This window comes from Onychomys torridus, chromosome 5, assembly GCF_903995425.1.
Source record: "Onychomys torridus chromosome 5, mOncTor1.1, whole genome shotgun sequence".
Taxonomy (NCBI): domain Eukaryota; kingdom Metazoa; phylum Chordata; class Mammalia; order Rodentia; family Cricetidae; genus Onychomys; species Onychomys torridus.
In genome coordinates, this window is record NC_050447.1 from 97,253,986 (window position 1) to 97,272,847 (window position 18,862).

The 18,862-nt window shown below is 42.8% G+C and overlaps 1 non-coding gene and 1 pseudogene across 1 annotated transcript; one reads left to right on the plus strand and one right to left on the minus strand.

The window, feature by feature from the left end:
- The first annotated feature begins 497 nt into the window (after window positions 1–497).
- Window positions 498–1,437, plus strand: LOC118583698 (annotated as a pseudogene).
- Window positions 1,438–18,227: 16,790 nt separating this feature from the next.
- Trnai-uau lies at window positions 18,228–18,323 on the minus strand. Its single transcript has 2 exons — window positions 18,286–18,323; window positions 18,228–18,263 (listed from the first exon to the last, which is right to left on the minus strand). It is a non-coding gene; the product is annotated as a tRNA-Ile (tRNA).
- Between the last annotated feature and the right edge of the window lie 539 nt (window positions 18,324–18,862).

Sequence of the window (18,862 nt, forward strand, 5' to 3'; positions counted from 1 at the left end):
GTTGATTGGAGAAACTTGGAGTTCAATTCAGCTATGCTGAGAGTTATCTAGGATAATCCATGCACACTGACAGACAGACAGACAGACAGACAGACACACACACACACACACACACACACACACACACACGGACACACGGACAGACGGACAGACGGACAGACACACAACAGGGGGGGGGCAATTTTAAGAAGTTAATTTTGCTAGTGTAGAGCTAAAAAAAAAAAAAAAAAAAAAAACTTTTTAAAAACTCCAGATTTCGGATAGCAGTTACCAAATTCACCTATCAGAGTGCACACAATTTCCCAGAGTCCACAGGGAAAGGAAGAGTTTCAGGGACCTTATTTTGCAGCATTACATGTGTCCACCACTGCCTCTTGCACACTAGAAAATGCTGCTATGCAAAATGTGTTTTTCAGATCCATGTCTGTCATTACTAACACTTTCTTGAAAAAGTCTTTGCATCCTGGATACAAGTTTTTCTACCTAGGAAAGAAGAAATGGTCTTGAAATTTATTAAGGAAACTATTTTTCTCTTCATGACTGTGCTTGGCACTCTGGGGAATGCTTCTGTTACTGTGAATTATATGATCAGTTTATTGGGGAGGCCCTGAGAAGAAACCCATACACCTTATTCTCATCCACTTGGCTTTTACAAACATCATAATCCTCTTTGTAAAAGGACTGCCAAAAATAATTGCAACTTTTTGTTTGAGAAACTTCCTAGATGACATAGGATGTAAGATCATCATTTACCTGGAGAGGGTGGCCCGTGGTGTCTCCATCTGCACCAGCAGTCTCCTCACTGTGGTCCAGGCCATCACCATCAGCCCCAGAGCATCTGGGTGGAGGAAGCTCAGACCAAAGTCTGCATGGCACATCCTTCCATTCTTTTCATTCTTTTGGATACTCAATTCTTTAATAAGTGTGAACCTAATCCACTCCATCACAAATATTAACCTGAATGTATCACAGCTTAAAAATGACTATAATTATTGTTATTTTATGCTAGAAAGTCAGATAATAAAATGGATTGTTCTCCCTCTCATGGTCCTGAGAGATGCTGTGTTTCAGGGTGCCATGGGAGGGGCCAGTGACTACATGGTATTTCTTCTCCATAAGCACCACCAGCATGTCCTCTACCTTCAGAACTCTGAGCTTCTCTACAGAACTCCCCCTGAGCTGAGAGCTGCTCAGAGTGTCCTCCTTCTGATGCTCTGTTTTGTTTTCTTCTACTGGACTGACTGTGCTTTTTCTCTATTTTTAAGTCTCTCTTTAGTAGATAATTCCGTGATTATAAATATTCAAGAATTTATGACCCTTGGTTATGCAACTTTTAGCCCCCTTGTACTGATTCACAGGGATGGACTTCTGCCTGAGTGTTGGCATGCTCAGTGGGAGAAGTTGAGAAAATACCTCTCTTGTCTATCTGTTCAATGAGCGTGAAAGAGCTCTCAGTTCTGCAATATTGTGGGTAAGACAAAATCCCATGGAACAGTTTAAGCATGTGTTTATTCTCAGAAATCTTCCTGGTGACTCACTGCCTTGAGCTGAGAGAGAGATCTTAGCAAATTACAGTGATAAATGAAACCTCATTCTCTGTATTGCCACCCTTTTTGAAAGGATTTAATTTTTTTTAACTTTTCTATATTTTTATTCACTTATTGTGTATGAATAGTTCACATGCATTTATGTCTGTGTAGCAAATGCATGCCTGGAGCCTGCAGCTGCTGGAAGCGACCATCCAATACTCTATGAAGGACTGGAGTTAACAGATGGCTCTGAAACAAAATATGACTGCTAGAAATTGAGCCTGGCTGCGCTGGAAGACCAGCCAGCACTCCTAAGTACGAGGTATCTCACCAGCACTTCAATTAGGATTTGTAGAATTCATGTTACTACTACCATGACTGGGAGCATTTGGGTGAATTTGGTAAATTTTATCAAAATTCATAATGATTTAATCATGTTAGTCCAAGAAATTCGGTTTTTTTTTGTACCTGACACTGTGCTTGCTAGATGGTAGTACCACGAGGCTATTTTGAGATACTTCAAAGTGTCTGTAACTATCCATCCATAGAGAAGATGTTATAGAATTGTGAAAGAAGGACATGTACTCTGCATTCAGTTCATCAAAGCCCCATGCCCCAGTCACAGGAATTAAAAGCCCTGAAGCATTTCACTGATGGTCTGTTCATGAAGGTTCTCTGCAGAAATAAAGACTGTAGATACAGGGAAAACTAGAAAACAAATACACAGTGAAGTTTCCTGTTATATCGTCTACAGTTTCTACATTAATGAAAAAGTATGGATTTGCCTTTTTGCAAGATGAACAAGTCACGTGACTGAAGCCAACGAGGCTGTCTCGCAGCTACACTTTGTTAAGGCCCTGGTGCTCTCCACAGCACTATCCAGCTGTTTGTCATCAAAGAGCTGCAAAAGGATCTGATTCTACATTTGTTAAGATGAAGGATTCTCTGCTGATTTCTCAAATTGGGTCCACACAATAAGATACTGACATGGTTCTAAGACTCTGATGGACACATTCTGAAAAATACTTATCGATACATCATTGAACTTGACATTGTTGAATCATTTGATGTAGGTTTATGTCTTACTTTTTAAAACTTGTCTGCCATATCTGACTAGAACCCCTGAAAATATTTGGGTGCGTCATGGATCTTTACAATGATGAATATGGATTTATTTTTTGCTTGGTTGCACTGTATACACAAAACTTCTAAGTGATCTATATTGCACTGTTTTGTAGCTTATTAAATAGCTTATTTTTTGTAATATAAAGGTTTACTTTTATGTATGTGTCTACATGAGTTTATACCACATTTTTACAGGTGCCCACACAGGACAGAAGAGGACATTGAGTCCCTGGAAGCTAGAGCTAGCTACAGGCAGTTATGATGTGAATGTTGAGAAACCAGGATCTTCTGCAAAAGGAGCAGGTCTCTTAACCACATAACTTGTCTCTCTCACATAAACATAACTTGTTTGTTCTTATCATCTATTACTCATCTTAGTCTCACAGCTCTTCTGTGAAAGTCTTTTTCTAAGTAATTGATATAAATGACCAGCCAAATCAAACATTTTCTAAATCAGCCTGGGTAATTTAACTCAAAAAGAAGTGATCTAAGAATATGAAGGAGTAAAGAAAGATATATTTAATCTGAATCATGAAGAGATTGTTCAACATTAAGAATATATATGGGGGCTTTAAAATAATTTTTAAATTTTTTAAAACAAGATAGACAAGAGACATAATTGTCAACCCAGCGTGACCATGGATGGCCTGGACTTAAGTGGCACAAAGTTTCTCTATTCACCTTCTCTCTAAAAGTCAGAATATGTTCAGAAAAAAATAAACCAAAATCTTGATCAGAGCACAAATTAAAATTTTTATACATGATGAAAATTCTAATTAAGTAGAGGACAGTGAAGGCGCCTGCATGTGGGACTCAGTTACGCCTTTCAGGTAAATCACACGAGATCTGACAGATGGACTGGTATAAACAACGGCACCACTCCCTTCTGCTGGATGCACTGCTTGTCACTAGCATGGACCTGTGGGACATTATGCTAAATGAAATAGTTCAGCTGCATGTAGACAAACACCACATGATTTTACTAATAAGTGGAGCCTAAATACAAAAGAGAACAGAGCCTTCAGTGTGTGGTGTGCAGCCCACAGCCCTCAGAAATTACCTGCATATGATTTGTGGGTTTTTTGTCATTTTAATTTTGTTTTTTATTATTTAAAACAATTCTCCAGGAGGCAGAGGCAGGTGAATCTCTATGAGTTTGAGGTCAGCCTGGTCTACAGAGCAAGTTCCAGGACAGTGAGGGCTGCACAGAGAAACCCTGTCTCAAAAAAAACAAAAAACAAACAAACAAACAAAAACAGACAAACTAAAAAACAAAACAAAAAAAAAAAAAAAAAACAGTTGTCTAATTTAAATATACTTTGATCATATCCTTCCACTCCTCCAAATTCCTCCAGAGCCTCTCCTCTTCCCTGTGTTAATCTCACAGACAATGAGGAGAAATCATAACCAAATTATAGCAAGCTTTATTCATGTAAACATCAGAGCCAAATTGGCAACTGTGTCCCTCTAAGGCAGGCTTCATAAGACCAGCCCCAGTTTTCCATACCTCTTTTATAGGGCAAAACCTCAAGGTGGGGATCTTTTTAAGCCAGTGTGGTTACAGAAGAGAGACCAGGCAGTTAAGAGTTTACAAAGCAGTTAAGGAAATCTTGGAATGTTGGTTACAGAACGTTTCATGGTTATGAGGTGGGGCACAGTCCAGCTCTGAAACAGACATTTCAGTTTTACAGTTAACAGAAGCTTAACTTAACTACAGACTTAAAATAGTGTCCCCAAAACAAAATGGAGTAGGGCTGGTTCCTTACCTAACCACCAAACTTAAGTTCTTTCTCAAAAACAAACCAAAAACCCAGTACAACAAACCCCCAAAACACAACACACAAAAACTATAACCAAATAAAACCACACATACACACACACACACACACACACACACATACTACACACACATACACACACACACACACACACACACACACACATACACACACACACACACACACACACACACACACACACACACACACACACATACACACACACACCACTATGGAGTCCATCATCTGTTAGTCAGCCTCTCCTGAACATGAAGCCAGCCCTGGATTGGCTGTTACCCCACCTGTCATTCCACTAAAGAAAACCAATCCTTCCTCTCCCAGCAGTTCAGCTGATACCCCTCACCCTCATGGCTAGGCCCTCATTCATTCATTCATTCATTCATTCATTCATTTCCTTTTTAAACATAATAAAATAAAATACAGTAAGACAAAACAAAAACCATCACATCAAAATTAGATGAGACAAACCAACAGAAGGAAATGAACCCAATAGAAGGCACAAAAGAGTCAGAGAACCACTTGTTTGCACTTTCAGGAATCCCACACTATAAATGCAGAGGACCTGGTGTAGACCTGTGCAGGCCTGTGCAGGCTGCCTCAGCCTCTGTGCGTTCGTGTGAGCTTTGACATAGATCACGTTGATTTAGAAGGCTGTGTTCCTGGTGTCCTGTCCCCTCTGGCTCTTACATTTATTTTATCTCTTCTTCGGGGTTCCCTGAGATCTGAAGAAATGGATTTAATGGAAACATCCCATTTAAAGCTGAATGTTCCAGGGTCTCTCATTCTCTGCTTAATGTCTGACTGTAGGTCTCTTTATTTGTTCCCATCTGCTGTCATTACTTCTGTTTGTGAATCCTGATTGTGGTTGGTTCCTCCATGTAATCAAAAATATGAAGCTGTGGATTCAGAGCTTGGCAGCCATCATTACCTTCAAATTTTCCTTGTCATATGATTTTTCATAAGAAAATGATTTTTTAAAAATTTCCCTGCTGTCACAGGGCAGGTGCATCATCTTTGTGGTCAAGGGTTGGCCCGTGTGTAATGCTGTTACCTAACATTGTTTACAACTCCTAAAACATTGTAAGAAATGGTTAAAGTCTTGTGACCAAATTCAGTCTTGAAAGCAGTGTAATGACAAAGAAGCCTTTGCAGGCATTTTTCCTGGAGTTGGAAATAACCTCACCCCATTCCCAGCACATCCAGGATGCTGCCTAGAGAGACCCGAAGGGCCAGATGGACATAACAAGGTTCACTTCTCTGACCCCACTCAACACCATGAACTTGACTTTTGCTCTGAGAAACAGACCCTGGAACCAAGTGAGGTGCACTTTGTCACATGTGAGGATCTGCCTTGTTCCTTGTTGCTTTTCCTTTTTTGAACCTTTCAATCTACCTTTCCATTCTGTTGCTTGTCAAATGCATAAATGTCTGCTCCGCAGCTCACTCAAGTTTTGAATTCTGGCTTGTGCAGTTTTGATTGTCTGTGTCAGACGGACAGGCAGACGTGGTCCTCTTTCAGCACTTTCCACATTCTGTTAAGCTCCATCAAAACTCCCTCCCTTCCAGTCTGCATCCCCCACTCCCACTTACCCATCACGCTCTTCAAGAAGAAAAAAAAAGAATCACCTTGTGTGTTGTAGCTCATTTGTTTCAAGAGAGAATCAACAGATCATATTCAGTGTCTTGAATAAATTGCTCTATTTTGATATTAGAAGGAAAAAAAGAAAAGAAAATGATTTAAAAAAAAAAAAACTGTATTCTCCCCAACAGGGTTAAACTGTCAATCAAGATTCTACCTCCTGTGTACTCCCCAAGCCAATATGCAGCCTCAGCAGGAAGAAATGGAGACTGGAATCTCAGGTAGAGGTGTGAAAACAACCACAGCCACCACCCCATGACACTGGAAGTGTCTCATTACCAGTACCCTAGGGCAAGCTGCCAGTATACGAATCCACTTACTTCATTGCTATGACTTAGCTGAAAGCATTCTGTGGTACATACAGTTGCTGCTCCATGGTGGCCAATAGCCATGTACTAGCTACTTTCATGTCAACTTGACACAAACTAGAGCTAACTGAAAGGCAAAAACCCAAATGGAGAAAATGCCTCCATAAGATCCAGCTGTAGGGCATTTTTTTTTATTAGTGATTAATGGAGGGAGTGCCCAGCCCTTTCTGGGTGGTGTCATCCTTGGGCAGATGGTCCTGGGTTCTATACAAAAGCAGGCTCAGCAGCCATGGTGAGCAAACCAGTGAGCAGCTCTCCTCCATAGCCTCTACATCAGCTCCTACCTCCAGGTTGCTTCCCCTTTTGAGTTCCTGTCCTGGCTTCCTTCAGTGATGAACAGCAATGTGGAAATGTGAGCCAAATAAACCCTTTCCTCCCCAACTTGCTTTGTTTATGGTGTTTCATCCCAGAAATAGAAACCCTAACTAAGACAGGACATGTCACTCCTGAAGGAAAGAGATCCACCACAAAACTCCGTTACTCCTCTGGTTCATACATTCTCTCCACTCCTTCTTCAAAATGCTCTCTTAATAATCTTCAGATGCTGAATCCCAAGCCCAGTTCACGTTCACTTGGAGGGTATCACAGTAGATCTCAGAGCTCTTCATTCTTTTGTTTATGGCACAAGAGTTTTTAGCCTCTTTTTTTGTGCAAAGCATATCACTTAGTAATGCTCATTGATTCACATCTGAAAAATAGGGTGAGCAGTGACCTGGAGCCTACTCCTAGACAAGGACAGTGGCCAAGAGGCTCCACCCAGGACAGGACCAGTGACCAGAAGCCACCTCCCAGGCCAGCCCAGCACCGATCTCGCTTCTGAATTAGGGATGCTTCTCTCACCTGTACTGTTAGCCCTGTGCCCACAGTTATTTATAGTACTTTGCATCAGAAACTGGAAAGGCCCTCCTAGATGGGACAGCATGTGACAGAGAGAAGCATTGGTAAAGCAGATGAGTTGTACAGGTTCCCTTAAGGCTATATATGATGCTGTTGGCTTTTTGAAGTGGAGGTGGTGAGCCAATCAAGATTTTGAATCCCATTTGTAGTTTAGTGTTCAAGGAATAAAACTACCAAATACACCAATGACCTTGAAGTGTCTGTGGTGTAGATACAGCAAGGTGACTCTCATCTGTCCAGATCCCTGGCTGGAATTTAGTCAGAAGACACAATCCTCTGTAATATCCATATCTGTTCTGTGCCAGTGTTTAAAGAAGGACCTGAGGAGGAAGAGGCAGTGACCACCTACTCTGTGACTCAGAAGAGGGTCCCTGAGCTGGGTCATAGCTTGGCACTGTGGGCAGAGGAGGACAGGTCTGGAGAAAATGGAAACTGGTTACAGAAACTTGACTACTGGGATAACTCCTGAGCCAAGTGAATGTAATAGTTATGGAGGAATAAGGAAAGCTGCACTTCAGGGGATTGAGGACCAGTCTATGGGCTGTGACCTCACAAATGATGAAGCATCTCTGTTCCCATGTTCGGCAGTAGACAGCCCTGGGGTGGGTTTCCCCTGAGGTTTCATTTTGTGTCTCTAAAAACCTTAGACAAATGGAAGTACTTTTTCAAAGGGTCAAGAAAAACCATGAAAGCCAAGCCTGGTGGCTCACACCCTATAATGCCAGCACTCAAGAAGCAGAGGCAGGCAGATTTCTTAGTTAGAACCCAACCTGGTTTACAAAGGAAATTCCAGGACAGCCAGGGATACACACAAAAACACTGTCGCAAGGTGGGGAAAGGAAGAAAAGGAAAGAAAAATAAAAACTCTTTCATCACTCCAGTTCCACCTGTTAATATTATGGCACCATCAGGAAGATTACTTTCACAAATTTGTTCGTGAAATGTTTTATGCCTATACTTTCCAATATTCTCAACACTGGCCATCATTTTCTTTTGACTTTTTCTGTCAACTCTCTAATAGTGTTTTGCTTTGGAAGCAAGGTGTTCTTTTCTATAGCCACCTTTAACGTTTTCCTGTTTGAACTCACAATATCATGCACACACGTAAGTCAACTTCATTATTTAGAAGCCTGTCCCATTAGGAGGCAATATTAATAATTATGACAAAACACCTCATTGTTGGATTTGCCAGGCTGTGGGCTAATATATAATATAAAGTGAAGTAATTGATTTTTAGTCTTACCCTAGAAGGATGCAGCAGGGAGCAAAATCCCACCATATGTATTGACAAAATCGAACCTAAGGTGAGTGATTGCTCCTGAAATGCTGTTACTTTACCATAAGAATCAGGGGCACATCCCACTGTGGTGGTATTGCACCCTAATAAACTTATCTGGGGTCAGAGAACAGAACAGCCACTAGATACAGAGGCCAGAAAATGGTGGCACACACGCCTTTAATCCTATCACTTGGGAGGCAGAGATCCATTTGGATCTCTGTGAATTTAAAGCCACCCTGGAAACAGCCAGGCATGGTGACTCATGCCTTTAATCTCAGGAATTGATGGCAGGAAGCAGAAAGGTATATAAGGCGTGACGACCAGGAACTAGAGCTAGTTAAGCTTTTAGGCTTTTGAGCAGGAGTTCAGCCCAGACCCATTCGAATGAGGACACAGAAGCTTCCAGTCTGAGGAAACAGGATCAGCTGAGGAACTGGTGAGGTGAGGTAGCTGTGGCTTGTTCTGCTTCTCTGGTCTTTCAGCATTCACCCCAATACCTGGCTCCAGGTTTGTTTTTATCAATAAGAACTTTTAGGATCCATGCTACTTCCCACCTCAATCTGAATGCAACGCCTGTCTTCTAAAATAGTTTACTATGGTGTTTCTCAAGGCAATCTGGGGAAATGGTCACCTTCATCCCAACATTCTCCATTTCATGAGATTTGAAAGAAAAATGTTTCAGAGACAAAACCTATAGCTGTGTCAGAGTTGTGGAGTTTCAGAAAGGTAAAGGAGAGACTAAGGGAATGTTGAAATCCTAGAAGGACAATCCAGGGGAAAACATTGAAATAAGGCTATCATGATTACAGAGATTTTGGGGTGATCACTCTAGCTGGTTTATGACGAGTTCTATTATTTATATCTAGGTAGCCCCCACCTCACAATCCTGCTGTGGTCTCCCTGGTGCTGGGATTACAGGCTTGGGCCACCACACATGACAAGGGTAATCATTTTTTATCAAGCTCTGTGTTTTTTGGAGAGGGGTCTCTTTTTTTTTTTTGTTACGTTGTGTTTTGTTTTCTTGATTGTTTTTGAGAAAGAGTCTTACTATGTAACCATGGATGGGATAGAACTGGCCTGTACTTGAAGTCAAAGTGATCGCCAGCCTCAGCCTCCCAAGGATTGAGTTTAAAAGCATTTACTACCATGCCTGGTTTAAGGCTAGTATATATATATATATATATATATATATATATATATATATATATATATACATACATACATACATACATACATATACATACACACATACACACATACACACATACACACATGCATACATACATATACATATATGTGTGTGTACATATATGTATATATACATATATGTGTGTGTGTGTGTTTCTTTATTTTAAGAGACAGGGTTTCTCTGTATAGCTCTGGATCTCTGGATGTTCTGGAACTCAATCTTGTAGACGAGGCTGGGCTCAAACTCAGATCATCCTGCCTCTGCCTCCATAGTGCTAGGATTAAAGGCATGTATCATCACACCAGGTAAGGGTAAGTCATTTTTAAGAGCTTCCAATCTCTGACTCTTATAGTTATTCATTCAGTAGTCTACTTTTATTAATGATCACTGATATGGCTTGTGATGGAAGATGATAGCATAATTCATTAAATATTGAACACTCAGGATTACAAACTGCTTCCATCAGTCTAGTATCTTCATATGTAATGGAAGAAAGCAGAAGTTGAAAGGCAGTAACTTAAGTCAGGTGCTTCTACCAATCTTAGGTACAAGCCAGGGTTCACACAGTTCAGGCTTCTAGAATCCTGCAGGACAGAAAACTCTAAAGCAATCATGTAACAATGACTAGGAAATAAAAGAGGAAGGGTTCAGATTGGCACTCAAACTATTTAGAAAATATACAAATCTTGGGGGATCTAACACCACATTCTCCTTTACCTTAATGTACTGTCCCATATGGATATGTCTACGTGGGAAACGTGCTTGGATGGGAAACAGTAAACTCCTCTCTGATCTAGAAACCTGAAAATCAACTTGATCTGACAGAAATCACAGTGACCCAGTTACTAACAAGGCTGAGGGAAAAGATATGGGTAAATCCAGAGGAAAATTAAAAATTAACTGCAGAACTCCTGAAACAACGCAGTATCCATGATCAACTGGGATCTCGGTGATTTTATTTCAGTCCGTGACTAACTTGCTCTGCTGAAGAAGCCCTTATTCAGACTCCATATCCACAGATTTCCCTAATGACATGACAACACACAGCAGCAAGTATTCTGCTTCCTCCAGTTTACCTAGGAAAGCATCTGCACATACAGAACAAAGCCAGGCTTCCCTTAGAGACCACGAGTGGAGATTTGGACCTCATGGTCAAGGGCCACCCCACAGCTCCTCAGGCGCACTCTCCTGGCTACACCCAGTAGATTATCTGAGTTTGTTTCAACAAGAGACTGTTTTGGACATCTTTGGGTGGTTCGGCTTTAAATGTTGGATGGATCTTAGTTGGGGTTACTATTGATGTGAAGAAACCCCATGACCAACACAACTTGAGGAGGAAAAAGCAGATGATTGCTGTGGGCTGTTGTGTATGTCAAATGTGCTGCTCTGATTGGTTAATAAATGAAACACTGATTGCCCAGTAGCCAGGCAGGAAGTATAGACAGGACAAGCGGAGAGGAGAATTCTGGGAAGTGGAAGGCTGAGGCAGAAAGATACTGCCAGCCACCGCCATGACAACCGAGATGTAAGGTACTGGTAAGCCATGAGCCATGTGGCCACTTACAGATTAATAGAAATGGGTTAATTTAAAATATAAGAACTAAATATCAAGAAGCCTGCTGTGGCCATACAGTTTATAAGTAATGTAAGTGTCTGAGTGATTATTTTATAAGTGGGCTGTGGGACTGTAGAGGCTTGGTGGGAGCTGGAGAGAAAAATTCCAGCTACAGATGATTTTTTTAGACAATCGTCACAGTAACCTGAAGCTCTGAGCAGACCTAAAGTTAGAGTGACATCCCATGCTCCATTCTGCCGCCCGCGAAGTGACTTCATTGTGAATCTTGGAGACTGAGTTTTTACTGATATTAAGGACCAGGAATCATTTGGTAATTTTATCAAGATAAGAATTTGTTGAGTTTTGGGGGGTTTTTTGTTTTTGTTTTTGGTTTGGTTTGTTTGTTTTTGTTTTTGTTTTTGTTTTTTGTTTTGTTTTTCAAGGCAGGGTTTTTCTGTGTAGCTTTGCGCCTTTCCTGGAACTCACTTTGGAGACCAGGCTGGCCTTGTTGAACTCACAGAGATCCGCCTGGCTCTGCCTCCCAAAGTGCTGGGATTAAAGGTGTGCGCCACCAACGCCCTGGATTTCCTTTTCTAAAGCATGATCCTACAGACATACCTGTATTTTTGAAAATTGCAACAAGAAAATGCTGTACATAGATGGCAGTGCTCATCATTTCATAGAGGAAAACTGTAATGGCTGAAGGACTCTGACAGATCTGAGCATGGCCAGCACAGTACCCTCTTCCCTCTGCCTTGCTAACCTGTTAGATCACATTCCTAACACTAGCCCCCAAGGTCTGTTCCCTTATTTGGCCACTTCCTCATATTTGACTAAAATTCCAAGTCCAAATATTAAAACACCAAGGTCCAGTAATCAAAATCCATTATTGTCTACACTGGCTAGCATGTCCAATCAGAACTTACCAGTTCATCCTAACACAGACTTCCCCTTTCTCTCCTAAAAACAACAACAACAATAACTACTTCTGTCTTTGATCCAGAGGCAGCACCACACACACACAACTCCCCACCCCCTCACCCCCACAGCTTGTCCCCTCTGGGATAATAAATCTCCTTTGTGCTGAGAATTTGGTGTCTGAGTGCATTCTATCCCTACTCCAAGACCTCTTTCAATGGCAGAGTGGAGTTTTCATTAACTTAAAATGCCTAGATGGCCAGGTATTGTAGCTTTCACTCGTAAGCACTTGGGAGACTGAGTCAAGAGGATTCCATGAACTTAAGGCCAGCCTGGCTTACACAGTGGGTTCAAGGACAGCCTGGGCTTCAGAGTGAGACCCTGCCCTGAAGTAGGGGTGGGGGCTGATGAAGGACACACAGGTGGGAGGGAGGAGAAGAGGAGCAGGAGGGAAGGACAAACATAATGAAGAAATCCGTATGTAACCAGTCACAAAAATGGATTTTATATGACTTACAAAATGATGCTGAGGTTAAATTTTATTCATGTATAAGGACACATAGCTATTTTATTATTTTTCCTTTAAAACAAACTGAAACACAAAGTCTCACAAGTAGGAACTGATGGGTTTCAAAGTTGTAATCCTCTTGACTCTGCCTCCCAGGTGCTGGAATACAGAGGGATTCCATGTACTATGCTCAGCCATGAAGCACAGCTTCTATCAATAGAAGAACATGCCAGAATAATGGGTTAAAGGTGAAAGGAGTCGTTTCTATAATGTCAACTGCCCTCCCCACAGGTTAAAGGTGAAGGGAGTCTTTTCTATAATGTTAACTGCCCTCCCAAACCCCTACTCCTCAGTCATGAAGAGTCCTCTGCAGCACTGCACTGGACCCACCATGCTGGGCACTGCTCCCTTTACCCAGGCCAGGGAGGGGACAGCACATGTGACCCACATGCCCTTTGGACCAGGGTGTGTGGATGCACTTACTCTCCACAGTCTCCAGTGTATCTGAGCATCTTCCGTTCCCACCAGCAGGAATCTTTAAACTTTTGTTTCTGGTACTTCTCAGCCTTTTAGAGAGAAACTTGTCTTCCTTGTTCTCTTTCTTTTCCCAACCTAGATCCACAACATAGCAAAGTGTATTATCACAGAGAATTAAGTGAAAACAGACACAAGGGCATGCAGTGAAACTAACAGTTACTTACAGAAAATGATTCTCAAATACCTGCTGTTGGTTTACATAAAAAGTATGTAGCTTGCAGGCGGTGGTGGCTCACGCCTTTAATCCCAGCCCTGGAGGCAGAACCAGGCGGATCTCTGTGAGTTCAAAGCCAGCCTGGGCTACAGAGTGAGTTCCAGGAAAGGCACAATGCTACACAGAGAAACCCTGTCTAAAAAAACAAAACAAAACAAAATTTAAAAATAAAAAAAGAGTATGTAGCTTGTTCTGCATAATTCCAACTGCCCCTCCCTTCTCACCTGACTGAAGCCTCCTATCTCATCAAAGGCGGGGCCAGCATCCCAAACCCCAGAGACCAGGCCAACTCCCTAAAACCAGGCAGAAGCCTCCTACCCTACCAGAAGCCAGGCCAGCATCCTGAACTCTAGAGGACCATCGGCCATATCAGAGGCCACACACACAGCCAGAACTCCAGCCCCAAACTTGGGCAGCAGCACCCCTGCTAATCCAGAGGCCATCCAGGCTATCAGAAATCCAGCCTCCAATACAGATGGAGACTCTCTCTACTCAACCACAGGTCACGACAGCCAGAAGATCAGAGAGGAAACAGAAACCAAGGAAGAAAACACCCATCCAACAAAGACAAACTCACAAATCAGCACCTAGACCTGTAATCACACCAAGCCAGCTGTACCTAAATGTCACTATAAGAACACAACAGGGCAATACGTCACCATCAGAGCCCATTCCACTACAGCAAGCCCTGAGTACTCCAACACAGCTGAAGGAAACGACATTATAAACCAACTTTATAAAGATGATAGAGGTCCTTAAAGAGGACATGAATAAATCCCTTAAAGAAATCAAGGAAGACAATTTTTAAAAAAAATGGAGAAAATCAATAAATCCCTTAAAGAATGTCAAGAAAGCTAAGAAAAACAAATGGTTGAAGAAAATGAATAAAACTATTCAAGACCTGAAAATAGAAATAGAAGCAATAAAGAAAACACAAACTGAGGAAATTCTGGAAATGGAAAATCTAGGTAAATGAACAGGAACTACAGATACAAACATCACCAACAGAATACGAGAGATAGAAGAGAGAATCTGAATGCATGTCAGGTGTGCACCAGTTCTACGGTCTAGCAAACACTGGATGTTCCATGTAGGCTGTGTAACCAGTGACTGGAAGTATGTTGCAGATGCTCCAGGGGTTCAGTTAGCTGGAAGTATGTGTACAACCTCGTGTGTGCACTCACCTGGAGCATTGTTTTCAAATTCGAGGTAGAACCTCTGAACAACACCCCTCCTCCCTTTCATGATGGTCTGTAACGTGGTTTAGAATTGGCCAGCTTTGTTGCTTAACAATTTAAGAATCCAGCAAAGACTAACAATTGCAATGGACCTTGGTCTTTCCCTGCCTTGCTCTCATACTCTGGCTTGGGGAAAAATACAGTAGGATTATAGTAGCAGCTTCAGCTTTACTGTTTTTTCCAGTGTAAATGAAAAGTCACATGGTAGAACAGGAAGATGGAATCTGTTTTCAAACTTCATGGAAATCTGGTTTGGCAAAGCGGAAGCATGGGTCCTTCAGAGATGTCAGGAAGGAGAGAAGGTTATCTAGTTGCAGCCCAGCCTCTCTGAGCTAACAGGTTTTCACCCCAGCCTTTGAATCTTGAGTCTTATTTACAAGTAGAATGATAGAGATACAGCTAAAGCTACCTTTAGCCAAAGTGATAGAGCCAGTACTTGGGAGAACCAAACTCCCTCCAGGCTATGGCATGAGCAGCCAGGCCACTGCTAAAAGAAGCAGGCTGGTAACTGTAGAGTTGCAATTGCTGGCTGAAATATTAGTAAATTAAGGCACAGCCACTGTACTGAAGTTAAAACAACAGCTTTGATAAAGAAAAGGTGCCAAATAGTGAAGGACAAATCAAAATTATTATTGACATGAGACACTCTGCATGTTTCATGAGGGATGAAGCAAACGGAATATGTTTCTGCTTCAAAAGCTCGTTTTGACCACAATATAGAAAGTAAAGAACAGGGGCACAAAAGGTACCATTTAAAAGGTGATTATAATCACAAAATGAGACACTAGCGAGGACTGGCAGGCTGGGGTATTTCTGACTGAGAACATAACTAGACTGATCCAACCTTAAAACGCAAAGCGTTCCTTGTTCTTCTAAAGGAACCGCACAACCTGTCACTAAAGAACAGATACTGACTGGCTGCCTTAAGTCGACTTAACTTCTCATCAGTGCAATGTAAAGGTTTTCTGTAACATTTTTCTTGAGACTGTGATTTTTCCATCTACTGAATAATGACAACCTGTCTATACCTTAAGGTAAGCTTCCTGAACCTCGGTTTGAGACACACAGATTTGTAGTAGTGTGAATTATAAGCAATTGAAAAATGTAGATTTTTATCACCTACTGTTGTGTTTGTAAAGTCAAATGCTGTTTTAAGAACTAATTGTAAGCAAACACTGCTAGTACTTTTAGCACTTAAAATTTTGATTTAAATATACCTTAATACGTTTTCTTACTCTGGTGTTTTCAATATGCACTTTGTTGAGTTTTAATTTTTCTGTCACATAAATAAAAAATATGGGGCTCATACAAAAAAAAATTAATTACCAGCTGAGCTTGGTGGTGCTGGTGCATGCCTTTAATCCCAGCAGAGGCAAGTGATCTCTATGAGTTCGAGGCCAGCTTGGTCTACAGAGTGAGTTCCAGGACAGCAGGGCTACACAGAGAAACCCTGTCTCATAAAAACCAATTATTATTATTATTATTATTATTATTATTATTATTATTATCATAAATAGGCGAGTAGGCTATGGATGTGATACTTCATGCTTTAAGGTAAACTTCCCTGCTTTTGTATGTTATACCGGAAAGCTTTTTAAAGAAATGTATTTTCACAAGAAAAAAAATCAGCAAGTTATTCTTGTCAAGTCCTTAGTAGACCAGGACCTACACTAGGACTGTGTTCTGCATATCTGTTACGGAAGAGTTCCTAGTAAAGGCGATTTTCCCCCAGGAGCCTTGTTCTTAGTCTGAACTTTCACTGTTTTCCCCGGGCGGAACACGGAGCGGAGTTTACCACCACATCCTTCCATCTGGAGGACAGCTCTCTGGACTGTCTGCTTTTCTACCTCCCTAACCTCTGTGTCGTTTACGCCAAAGGGCTAAGGAGAGGAAATGGGGCATATAATTTCCCCTGAGAAGCCATTCCATTTAACCAAGTTTTTTTTTTTTTTAATTTTATTTAAATAACTCTTTTCCATTTATTTTATATACGGACCGCAGTTTCCCCTCCCAGCCCCCCACCCCACCCCGCTTTCCCCACCTTCCCCGCTTCCCCCGATTTCCATCAACCCCCCCCCTTTCCACTCCTCCAAATTTAGAAAGGGGCGTGCCTCCCATGGACTTGAGCAACGCCTGGCATGCCAAATTGAAGCAGGACCGAGCTCCTCCTCTAGGCCGGGCAAGGTAATCCAGCAAGGGGAGCAGGTTCCCAAAAGCCAGCGAATGGCCAGGGAGAGGTCCAGAGCTCCTGCTAGGAGCCCGACAAAGAGACCACGCTACACAACTGGCACAGGCAGAGGGCCTAGGTCGGTCCGGTGGAGGCTCTCTGTTGGTCCAGAGTCTGTCATGACCCCCCTGGATCATACAATCCTTCTTCCCTTTCTTCAGCAAGACTCCCGGAACTCTCAGCCCAGTGCTTGGCTGTGGATCTCTGCATCTGCTTCCATCAGTCTCTGGTGACAATTAGGGTCGTCACCAATCTGATTACAATGGATGGTCAGTTCAGGCTCCCTCTCCACTACTGCTAGGAGTCCTGGCTGGGATTATCCCTGTGGATTCCTGGGGTTCCCTGGCGCCAGGTTTCTCCCTAACCCCGAAATGAGCCCCCCATCCCATTAAGACTTCTCTTGCTCTCGGTCAGGCCTAGGCATCCACCCCGCCCAACCGGCTCCCTCAGGTTCCGGTCTCTCGATCTCTCCCTCCTCTGTCCGCAGTTTACCCAGGAGATCTCTTAAATTTCCTCTCCCCGGGGAAATCCTCGCACCCCTCTTTGGGCTCTCCTTGTTATCTAGTTCCTCGGGGGCTGTGGCCTGTAGGTTGGTTACCCTATACTTTACTCCTAATATCCACTTAGGAGTGAGCACTCTACCCTCATCCTGCCTGAACTAAAGGTGTATACGCCAGACATTGCTTTATTCTAGTGATTAAAGAAATCAAATAAACAGGATTTTGCTATGTACCTGAAGCTGATCTAGAAGTGGCAATCCTCCTGCCTCAAATGGTAGGCAGGCACAACTACAGCACACTTTATCCTAAAAGTTCTAATGTATCACAACATTAAAACGTCTATTATTAGGTCTCCAGAAGCAGGAAAGAAGCCTGTCTTCAAACTTCCTGGACATCTTGAACAAGTTTTAGATTGCCGAGTAACATCTAAAACTAGTTCAAGATTTCCAGCAAATTTGAAAACAGATTCTAACCTCCCATTCCACAACTGCTATCATGTGACTTTTCGTTAGTGACGCCGAAGCTGCTACCATAATCCTACTGTAAGGCAGGGAAGGCAGAGGTCCATCGTAATTGTTAGTCGATGCTGGATTCTAAAATTGTTGAGCAACAAAGCTGGCCAATTCTACACCAGGTTGAAGACCATCGAGAACGGGGGGGGGGGGGGGGCGGGTTCAGAAGGTTCTACCGCAAATTTGAAAACAATGCTCCAGGTGAGGCTCGAACTCACAACCTCGGCATCGCTCTCGCGCACACACCGTTGTATAAGTACCGCGCGCTAACCGATTGCGCCACTGGAGCATCCACAGCATACTTCCGGACACTCATTACACGGCCGACACGGGACATCCAGCGTTTGCTAGACCACGGCGTGGATGCACACCGACACCCGTTCAGAGTGCGCTCTCCCCGCTCCCCCACCCACCCCCAGGCCCCCGGCTTCTGGAGCTTATGCAGGCGCGCTGAGTTCAACCATCGATGCGGTGACTGCGGCTCTGAAGCCCAGGCCGAAGGACCGGGCAGGCTCCGAGAGCTGCGTATCCTCCGGCCTTCCCGCCGCCAAGCCGCTAGTTCAGCCTTCGAGACCCAGTAGGAGAAGGCTGCTATCTGCGCGGCCCCAAAGCCATTCCCGTCCTCCACCTTGCTGTGGATGCTCCCTTGGGAGACGCAGATCTCCGGCGGCAAACGGGATTCCCCAAAGCTGCGTTTTTCCTCCTGCCTTGGTTCGGCCAAACAAATGCTGGAGAAACCAAAGGATTTGGTTCCAGAGAGAATAGGACGTTCCTGCAGCCTTGCCTTGTGTTGCCTGGTCGCCACACAGGGTCTGGGAGGGGGCAAGA